A 10749-nucleotide genomic window follows, 5' to 3' on the forward strand; every position below is an offset into this window, starting at 1 on the left:
TATGTCAATGTTGCGACAGTTCGTTTCTGGTAACAGAACAAAATAGTCAGCACATAGTAACTTCTGATTTAGCTGTACTTTAATTAATGCAAACACGTGTGTGGTAAATGGGTTGTTCGTATATACGGTCTCGCTGTTTTACCTCGCAGGGCAAAACAGAGAAGAGAACGACACCTCCTTTGTTCTCTCTTTTATTCTCTGACAGAGTTAGTTCCCGCTCAATGCTGGCCTGTCAGAGGGAGGAGGAGCGTGGTTTAAACTTGCTCCTCCTGTCATCGGCGTGCAGGCTGATCCCAGCGTCGTGACGCACTTCCTGTTGCCGGTTGTAGTTCTTCTTGTCTTCAGTTGATTTACTCGCAGTTCATATACTTAACCTCTCTAGGCTAGGCGGGACGAATTCGTCCCACCTACGTAACAGCCACTGCTATCCTGTGGCGCGATTTTCAAAACCTTAAAAATCCTATTACTTCAATTTCTCAAACATATGACTATTTTACAGCCATTTAAAGACAAGACTCTCGTTAATCTAACCACACTGTCCGATTTCAAAAAGGCTTTACAACGAAAGCAAAACATTAGATTATGTCAGCAGAGTACCAAGCCAGAAATAATCAGACACCCATTTTTCAAGCCAGCATATAATGTCACCAAAACCCAGAAGACAGCTAAATGCAGCACTCACCTTTGATGATCTTCATCAGATGACAACCCTAGGACATTATGTTATACAATACATGCATGTTTTGTTCAATCAAGTTCATATTTATATCAAAAACCAGCTTTTTACATTAGCATGTGACGTTCAGAACTAGCATACCCCCCGCAAACTTCCGGGGAATTCGCTAACATTTTACTAAATTACTCACGATAAACGTTCACAAAAAGCATAACAATTATTTTAAGAATTATAGATACAGACCTCCTCTATGCACTCGATATGTCCGATTTTAAAATAGCTTTTTGGTGAAAGCACATTTTGCAATATTCTAAGTACATAGCCCAGCCATCACGGGCTAGCTATTTAGACACCCGGCAAGTTTAGCACTCACCAATATCAGATTTACTATTATAAAAGTTTGATTACCTTTTGTTGTCTTCGTCAGAATGCACTCCCAGGACTGCTACTTCAATAACAAATGTTGGTTTGGTCCAAAATAATCCATCGTTATATCCGAATAGCGGCGTTTTGTTCGTGCGTCCCAGACACTATCCGAAATGGTAAATCAGGGTCGTGCGCATGGCGCAATTCGTGACAAAAAAAATCTAAATATTCCATTACCGTACTTCGAAGCATGTCAACCGCTGTTTAAAATCAATTTTTATGCCATTTTTCTCGTAAAAAAGCGATAATATTCCGACCGGGAATGTCCATTTAGCTAAACAGAGGAAAGAAAACAAAGCTTTCGGTCGACGCGGGCACGAGCCTGAGTCTCACAGTACTGTAACCAGCCACTACCCAAACGCGCTACTTTGTTTCAGCCAGAGCCTGCAAAGCCACGATTCAGCGTTTTGCCGCCTTCTGAGAACCCATGGCAGCCGTAGGAAATTTCACGGGACAGCTAAGATCCTCACTCTTCAATAAACAGAGACAAGAAGAACGACACCTTGTCAGACAGGCCACTTCCTGCATGAAATCTTCTCAGGTTTTTGCCTGCCATATGAGTTCTGTTATACTCACAGACACCATTCAAACAGTTTTAGAAACTTTAGGGTGTTTTCTATCCAAAGCCAATAATTATATGCATATTCTAGTTACTGGGCAGGAGTAGTAACCAGATTAAATCGGGTAATCCATAGATATATCCAAATAGCGGCGTTTTGTTCGTGCGTTCAAGACACTATCCGAAGGGTAAAGAAGGGTGACGCGCCCGGCGCGTTTTGTGACAAAAAAAAATCAAAATATTCCATTACCGTACTTCGAAGCATGTCAAACGCTGTTCAAAATCAATTTTTATGCGATTTTTCTCATAAAAAAAGAGATAATATTCCGACCGGGAAACCCTGTTTTCATTCAAAGACGAAAAAATAAAAACATTGTGCGTCTCGTGCACGCGCCCCAGTCTCATTGTTCTCAGATCGACCACTATCCAAATGCGCTACTGTTTTTCAGCCATGGCCTGCAAAGTCACTATTCAACGTTCTGGCGCCTTCTGAGAGCCTATGGGAGAGTTAGAAAATGTCACGTTATGCCAGAGATCCCCTGTTTTGGATAGAGATGATCAAGAAGGCCAAGAAATAGTCAGAGAGAGCGCTTCCTGTTTGGAATCTTCTCAGGTTTTGGCCTGCCAAATGAGTTCTGTTATACTCACAGACACCATTCAAACAGTTTTAGAAACTTTAGGGTGTTTTCTATCCAAATCAAACAATTATATGCATATTCTAGTTACTGGGCAGGAGTAGTAACCAGATTAAACCGGGTACGTTTTTTATCCGGCCGTGCAAATCCTGCCCCCTATCCCCAACAGGTTAACATTGTCACCGATTAGGCTATTATTGATTTAATGTTGTCTTTACATATACTAAATAATATATGTGTGATATTGGTTTTGATTTAGAATGGACCATTATCATACACCTGTCTCGGACTGTTAACAACTGTGTCAACTGTACACTTAAATAGCGAATGGAGTTTTTCCCCATGGTTCATTTTCATGCCTGCCATGTAGGCTATACTCCCTTTTGTAAAGCAAAGCAATGTGCTTAATATTAGTAAAGTTGAAAAATAAATATAGTAGGCCTAGCATAGAGAAAGCTGATGGGATCCGCCTCCTTTTAATAGAGACAGACCATCAAAACTCTGTTTTATCACACATTTGCATAGCCTATAGAAATGTTGCGCAGAATGAGTTCATGGGCACTCACAAAGTGTTTGATTTGATTTTCGATTCGCATTGATATCAAAGTGATTTGAGGGACAATAGAGTGCTGAGTACCAGGCAGTTAGCAAATTTGGCGCATCAGCGCTTGGAGAAGCCGAATTACGTGAGTTTGACTACCATCATGACACGTAACCACCATAACAGCCCTAGTGTCAACAAAGGCAGCCTGAAAAGTAGCTTCATTTGTTGTTACACTTACAGTCGCTGGAAACCCTCTAATTATAGCGATAAATCCGCTAAATTGGCAACACTGGGTCTGGGTGTCAGCCAGGCAACACTTGCAGACCCGACCTTTATGAAAAAAGATTGAAGCCTGATTGCAGTACACTGCAGTTATTCTGCAATTACTGCGCCCAAAAAAACAGTCAACTGCAGTTACTGCACTTTTACAGCAGTTTCAAAACTACCATCTTTTTTTGTAACGGGAAGGCCTTTTTTCACCAACTTAGTTGTGATTGTTTCGTTCGAATTCCAGAAAAAAAATCTGATTTTGACACACTAAACCATTCACAATAAATCGTTCACAAGTCTTATGCGTAATTCACATTATGTTATGCCAATATCTGTGGCAATATGTTGTTTAAAGTGGCTAGAGAGGTCGCAGTAATGAGAGAAAAATAATATACAACTGAAAATATTCAGATGGGCAATTCATCCTTTGCTATATTTCATTTAGCTATGTCTAGAATTGACAGTTCACGCAGCTTTAGAATTTTGATCCTAGAGTTCGGATCATGGAATTCCGAAAGCATCACACCTACATTTAAATGTGTCTACCATGTCCACAGTGTGTCAGGATTCCCTTTTCCCAGCCTATATTAAAATGCCAGTATGCATTCTACAAACTGTGGAACAGGCAAAATATGATACCAACAACTGATGGCTAACTAGCCGGCTAACCTCTGTTCCAAGTTAGAAAGCAACGCTAAACGGCTAATGCTAGCCAAACACACTCCCCCCCCCCCCCCCCCCTTCTAAATATTTCCTAACTGGCTCGCATTTATGAGGCCAGCAAACTTGTTCTTCACACAATAGCAACATATTTCCTCCAATGTTATATTGAAAAGGTGCTTCTTGGTTTTCTGGAGACTTGTGGGAAGAGTGCTGATGATGTCACCCACTGTATGCACTTTTGGTAGCCTGATTGCGTCCATACCGAGGAGAAATCATCTGCACACAATCAGACCACTGTGGCAAACCTCTTCAAAGTTAGGAGCGTTTGTCACAAATTAAGTGGGAAACTGTCACCAAAGTCAGCCCAGAATGAAAGTTATTTCGAACATGACAGTACCTATGTGTTTGTTTCGCTGTCCTGGTCCACCCAGGCCGCAGGTAAGGTCAAGGATAGCAGGGTTCGGTACACAAATCTGGTTCTCGGTAGGTCCAGGTCTAAACGCCAAGAGTAAGTCCAAAACAGTCCAGCTCGTACACGGTAAATCCAGCCAATGTAGATTGTCTCTTTCTCTATGGTTCATAGATCCTTCCCTCTCTCTCTTCCTGGTTTTTCTTGACCTTTTATCTGTGGGTCGGCTCCACCTTCTGAGGGTTCCCCTTGCTCCTGGGAATTGTAGTTTTGGCAGTCGGCAATTTTGTGATCTGTAGTTCTGATCGGTGTGGCCATTTTAGTGATCGGGCAGAGCCCGTTTATTAGTTCTGCCCTCACATATCTGCCATTTATCACTCGACCCCCTTTGCCACACCACAAAGCGAATTTTGTGCGTCTAGATCCGTCTTTTCAACGGGATCTTTGTATTCCGATAGCAGAAGTCGCATGTAAGTGTCAAGTGTAGACACAACCTAAGACAATGTTATTGTTGGGACTTTTATTAAGACATATAGCGTTACCCTTCCCAGTCTCACATGTGCGTGAGGGAGATTGATGTGACAGAGAAGTTCAAGAGATGGTGTACATAAAGAGAGGACAACTTTTGCTAATGGCTTCGGTACCCTATAAGAAAGGGAACTTCATTATAACCAGACTCAATCATCAAAACCAGATCCTCCACTGGTAGCTTATCCCAAGCTAGCCTACCAGCTAGCTTACTTGCTGTCATATCATACTCGTGTCATGGGGGGAGAGTTCTGCTGTCACCTTTGGTAGGCTGGACACATGACATTTTTAACATTTTTTTCTTTCTTCCTGATAACTAGTTCATTGCATCCACCATGGAGCCCAGTTTCGTAATATTACCATATGTCCCAGCTACTCACCGTAGTTTTGAAGTAAACAGGCTTTATTTTGGGGCAGTTTTTAGCACCAACTTGCCTTCCGAATGTTCTATTCCCAGTCCATTGTTCTGTGTCACAATGCCTGCTTTGCTATTGCTGGCAATGAGACCTGCCCCCGTTAACCTCATAGGCTTGCCTCAAGTAACTTATTAACCTTTTCACATGTACCAACAATCGTGTGTTATCATTCTACAGTGGTTCAGCGTACGATCAAACAGACGGGGGTGATTAGAACGCTTATTAAGAATGTCCAGTTTCGGTTAACGCAACAATCAGCATTTGAGCTGGCCAATGTTTTTCACAGAAACATTTTGCACGAGTACAGTCCTTACAAAGTTATGTTCAGAATGTGACCGGTTTATATTTTGGATACAATGTTCAGACATTTGCAGAAGTAGCTACGGCATAACACAATCATCCAAACCCGGAAAATGTAGGCTACATTTGTTCTAGCGCTAACTGAGGAAAGATTGATGTAACATGAGCGGTCATATTTTTTTTAACTCTCAGCTGACAGAAACTACAATACGAATTGGCTATGAGCAATTACTATTTATAATTAAATCACATCACTGGTGAGCTCACCATTGATTGAAATAATTGAGTAAAATACTTTCTAGAAATCAAAAGTAATCCGACAATGGGTAGAATGTGTGTGCAGTCATGTTTGTTTTCGCGCATCCACCAAAGATAATAAGAGGAGACAAGATGAATTTGATCTATAGTATGCATGTTGAAGAGGGTGTGTCGTCTACCATCGTTCACTCACGGAAGTATTTCTTTTTTTTAACTTCTTTTTCTCCCCAATTTTGTGGTATCCAATTGGTAGTTACACTCGTCTCATTGCTGCAACTCCCGTACAGACTCAAGAGAGGCAACGGTTGAGAGGTGTGCATCCTCCGAAAAACAACCCAACCAAGCTTCTTGACACAATGCCCACTTAACCCAGAAGCCAGCCACACCAAAGTGTTGGAGGAAACACTGTACACCTGGCAACCGTGTCAGCAAGCATGCGCCTGGCCCGCCACAGGAGTCGCTAGAGCGCAATGGAACAAGGACACGTGAAGTGAACCCTCCCTCACCTCATTTTGTTATAAAATCTTTGGTCCAGAAAGCACTGTATATCAACAAACATGGCTTCACACATAGCTGGAATGAGCTTAGCTCATCAGTACAACCTTCAAAAAAGTATTTTCCACATATAATGTGTCCATTACAATCTATGCAAGAATCAGAATGCATGATTTGTCACCAGTACTTAAAAACGTGAATAAAACAAATAAATAATTACCACACAAAACATTTTCTGATAGTGATTTATTGATACAAGTGGCGTGGGCAAGCAGTCAATCACGTAACCTCTCCCATGTAGCTAGTGAGCTAAGCTATAGCATTAGCAATGTCTTTCAAAAGGAGACCACTCACAAATGTGGAAATTCTGGAGATTTTTTATAAATTCTGACAATGAGTCTGAGTATTGAAAGTCAGGAATCGGATTCTGACAGTGAGGAGCTGCCCCCCAACCTTGTAGCCATTGACAACCCTGAATCTGAGGGCCCCTTGTCTACTGACAAAGTCCCAGGTTTCTTTGAAGATGCTGGTGGTGATGGAGGCAGACCGACAGTGGATGCAGTACAGGAGTTCTGTGGTAGCTGGAAGGCCGCCAGCCATTTCACCCCTTCTGGCCTTGCTGTTCGCTTTGATGAGTCCCAGTCTGGAGTGCAAAGCCCCTTGCCATTTCCCTCTGAGGCAGAGTGCTTCAAGCTGTTTCTGACAGAGGAGTTGGTGGGAGACATAGAGGAGACCAATCACTATGCCTTGGCGCTACAAGAGAAGAGAGAGCCAGGAGTGGGGGGAAACTCACTAAATGGGTGACAACCACAATTTCTGAAATGTATACCTTCCTGGTGACAATCCTTCTCATGGGAATAGTTAAGAAAAACTCCCTAAGAGAATGCTGGAGCACAGATCCTATGTTTGCAACTCCCTTCTTTGCCAAACTCTTTTTGTCAACAATGCTACTGCCAACCTAAATGACCCATTACACAAAATAAGAAATGTTCTTACCAGCCTGACATCAGCATTTGGTCGGGTTGCCATACAAGGATCTATGCATTGATGAGTCCCTGATGTTATGGAAGGGTAGGCTGGTGTTCCGTCAATATATTCCCTCCAAAAGACACAGGTTTGGAGTCACGTTCTTTGTCATGTCCGAAGTGAAGATAGGATTTGTCCAGGACATTATAGTCTACACAGGGTCTACCACTGACATCCAACATTATGAGGGGCTTGGGGTGTTCGTGTCCACGGTGATGACCATGCTGGCTCCTCATCTAGGCAAGGGGCACAGTTTGTATGTGGACAATTGGTACAGCAGTCCCACACTCTTCCAGCATCTGTTCTCCAACAGCACAGGGGCCTGTGGCACAGTCAGGTCGAATAGGAAGGGGATGTCGGCATTCGGATGCAGGAAGATGCAGAGGGGAGGTTGAGTTCACTGAGAATGGTCAACAACTGGCAGTAAAGTGGCATGACAAACGAGACGTCCATGTCCTCTCCGCTGTCCATACAGCAACCATGTCGGCCACAGGGAAGGTGGACCACCTGACGGGAGAGAGAAAAATCAAACCAGACTGCGTGCTTGACTATAACCTCAAAATGCGGGCAATGGATAAGGCTGACATGATAAACATATTTTTGGAATGCACTCTAAAAAAAATATTTTTCCATCTGATCGACACTCCTGCCCTTCACCGCCAACTAACAGGTGAGATGATTACTGAAGGTATTTTTTGTAATTGGATGTATAGTTCACATACAGATCACATACAGTTCCATTATGCAATTATAGTAACAATATCTTACCCACCTACCCAGTGCATTATCATCTTCTCCCTTCCCTGATCCTTCCCACGCCCTCATAGGTAAAGTAATCACCTACCAAAAGTACAGAGAAAACCTAATGAGAGAGCTGCGGGAGGAGTACCACACCCGTCCTGCTGCAGGCAATCCCCTATGCCTCACTGCACGGCATTTTCCCTGCAAAGTCCCTCAAAAACTGCTACTCAAGGTAGTCGCACACGGAGGCACTGCAAAGTCTGCCTGTCTGGCACCAGGAGAAGGAAGCAGAGGAAGTTGACAAAGTACATGTTTAGCTTGTGACACACCTATGTGTTTCACCATGCTTTGGGGAGTATCATATGCTCAAGCACTATTGAGCACATCTACAGCAATTACTGACTGACCTGACAGGTGACTTGACAGGTGCATACTGTAGGGTGTATAGCGTAGCCATATTACACTTCAACCCGACAATTGCTAGCATGAGCATTCAAGACCGAAGATATGCCCCGCATGTCCCCATTTGCTGTAGAGAGGCTTGGTGCTGGCACGTTGCTTCCAGAGGTGCAGGTATGTAGCCTAGTATTTGTTTTATGTAATCTCCACCTAGCCAAAATCTGTTCCTTTTGAATGACCTTAATGTTTGCCCCAACAGGACTCAGTGTTTGTGTCCTCGCAGATGTTGTGCTTCACGGTGCGAAACATGCATTGCCTGAGTCACACTGGAGCGAGCAACACATCAGCAGTTGTACCATTTGCGTACCCGTCAGTGATTCACTGCTACTGATTGCACACATTGGAACAAACAACGTAGCTCAAGGGGATTCTCCTTACAACATTATCAGGAGGATGCTGGAACTGATCGTCAGAGTTAGGGAGTATCAGTATGAAGTAATGTTTGCCGTTTGCTTCATTCTACCCCGACCGAAGGACGATGCTACTACTAAACATGTAGTTAAGGAAACAAAAATCGTCTTTTGGAGCATCTGTCATATGAAAACGATGGTGTCATTTATTTTAGGCCTAACAGATTATTTCTGAGGCACTCACAACCAAATCACACACTTTATAACAGTGACCGACTTCATCTTAATTGTCACTGCAAGGGTAGACTTTTAGATTATTTGCAGCGTTTTTTTGTGTGTTTCATTACGAGGTAGGGAAGTCAAGGCAGGTTTAGATAGTTTATTACTGTTTTTTTTTTTTTTTTTTTGTATATTTTACCTTACATTGATCAGTGATGCAAACTGCTGAAGGCACAAAATGGTGGCACTTTTTTTGTTGTTGCACTGAAACATAAAAAAAAATATTAAAAAAGCCCTGCTAGGAGGCAATGCAGGTTTTAACTTCTCTAGGGCCAGTGGGACCTACGTAACAGCCAGTGGAATCCTGTGGCGTTTTATTCAAATACCTTAGAAATGCTATTACTTCAATTTCTCAAACATATGACTATTTTACACCATTTTAAAGACAAGACTCTCGTTAATCTAACCACACTGTCCGATTTCAAAAAGGCTTTACAACGAAAGCAAAACATTAGATTATGTCAGCAGAGTACCCAGCCAGAAATAATCAGACACCCATTTTTCAAGCTAGCATATAATGTCACATAAACCCAAACCACAGCTAAATGCAGCACTAACCTTTGATGATCTTCATCAGATGACACACCTAGGACATTATGTTATACAATACATGCATGTTTTGTTCAATCAAGTTCATATTTATATAAAAAACCAGCTTTTTACATTAGCATGTGACGTTCAGAACTAGCATACCCCCCGCAAACTTCCGGTGAATTTACTAAATTACTCACGATAAACATTCATAAAAAACATAATTATTTTAAGAATTATAGATACAGAACTCCTCTATGCACTCGCTATGTCCGATTTTAAAATAGCTTTTCGGTGAAAGCACATTTTGCAATATTCTGAGTAGATAGCCCGGCATCACAGGGCTAGCTATTTAGACACCCACCAAGTTTAGCCCTCACCAAAGTCAGATTTACTATAAGAAAAATGTTATTACCTTTGCTGTTCTTCGTCAGAATGCACTCCCAGGACTTCTACTTCAATAACAAATGTTGGTTTGGTTCAAAATAATCCATAGTTATGTTCAAATATCCTGTTTTGTTCGTGCGTTCAAGACACTAGCCGAAGTGTAAAGAAGGGTGACGCGCACGACGCGTTTCGTGACAAAAAAATTCTAAATATTCCATTACCGTACTTCGAAGCATGTCAATCGCTGTTTAAAATACATTTTTATGCCATTTTTCTCGTAAAAAAGCGATAATATCTTTGACCGGGAAAGCGTGTTTACGTTCAAAGAGAGAGAAAATAAAAACATGGGATCCCCTTGTGCACGAGCCTCAGTCTGATGGTCCTCTGATAGAGCACTTACCAAAGGCGCTAATGTCTTTCAGCCTGGGGCTGGAATTACATCATTCAGCTTTTTCCCGGGTTCTGAGAGCCTATGGGAGCCGTAGGAAGTGTCACGTTACAGCAAAGATCCTACATTTTCAATAAACAGAGCCAAGAAGCCCAAGGAATGGTCAGAGAGGGTACTTCCTGTACAGAATCTTCTCAGGTTTTTGCCTGCCATACGAGTTCTGTTATACTCACAGACACCATTCAAAAAGTTTTAGAAACTTTAGGGTGTTTTCTATCCAAAGCCAATAATTATATGCATATTCTAGTTTCTGGGCAGTAGTAATAACCAGATTAAATCGGGTACGTTTTTTATCCAGCCGTGTAAATACTGCCCCCTAGCCCTAACAGGTTAACCAATTAAACATCAA

The 10749-nt window shown here is 42.1% G+C and overlaps 1 long non-coding RNA gene across 5 annotated transcripts in view; it reads right to left on the bottom strand.

Moving 5' to 3' along the window:
* Nucleotides 1–5582: 5582 nt before the first annotated feature.
* Nucleotides 5583–10749, bottom strand: part of LOC123725208 (uncharacterized) — a 31100-nt gene continuing 25933 nt past the window's right edge. For 2 of the 5 annotated variants that reach the window (XR_014379499.1, XR_006757720.2), the window contains exons 2-4: nt 7978–8045; nt 7176–7712; nt 5583–6932 (exon numbers count right to left, since the gene is read on the bottom strand). This is a non-coding gene — a long non-coding RNA (uncharacterized LOC123725208). The remainder of the gene's footprint in view (nt 6933–7175; nt 7713–7977; nt 8046–10749) is intronic. The other 3 variants (XR_014379498.1, XR_006757719.2, XR_006757723.2) reach the window with 2 other exon arrangements.

This window comes from Salmo salar, chromosome 11 (genome assembly GCF_965601325.2).
Source record: "Salmo salar chromosome 11, fSalSal1, whole genome shotgun sequence".
Lineage (NCBI taxonomy): Eukaryota > Metazoa > Chordata > Actinopteri > Salmoniformes > Salmonidae > Salmo > Salmo salar.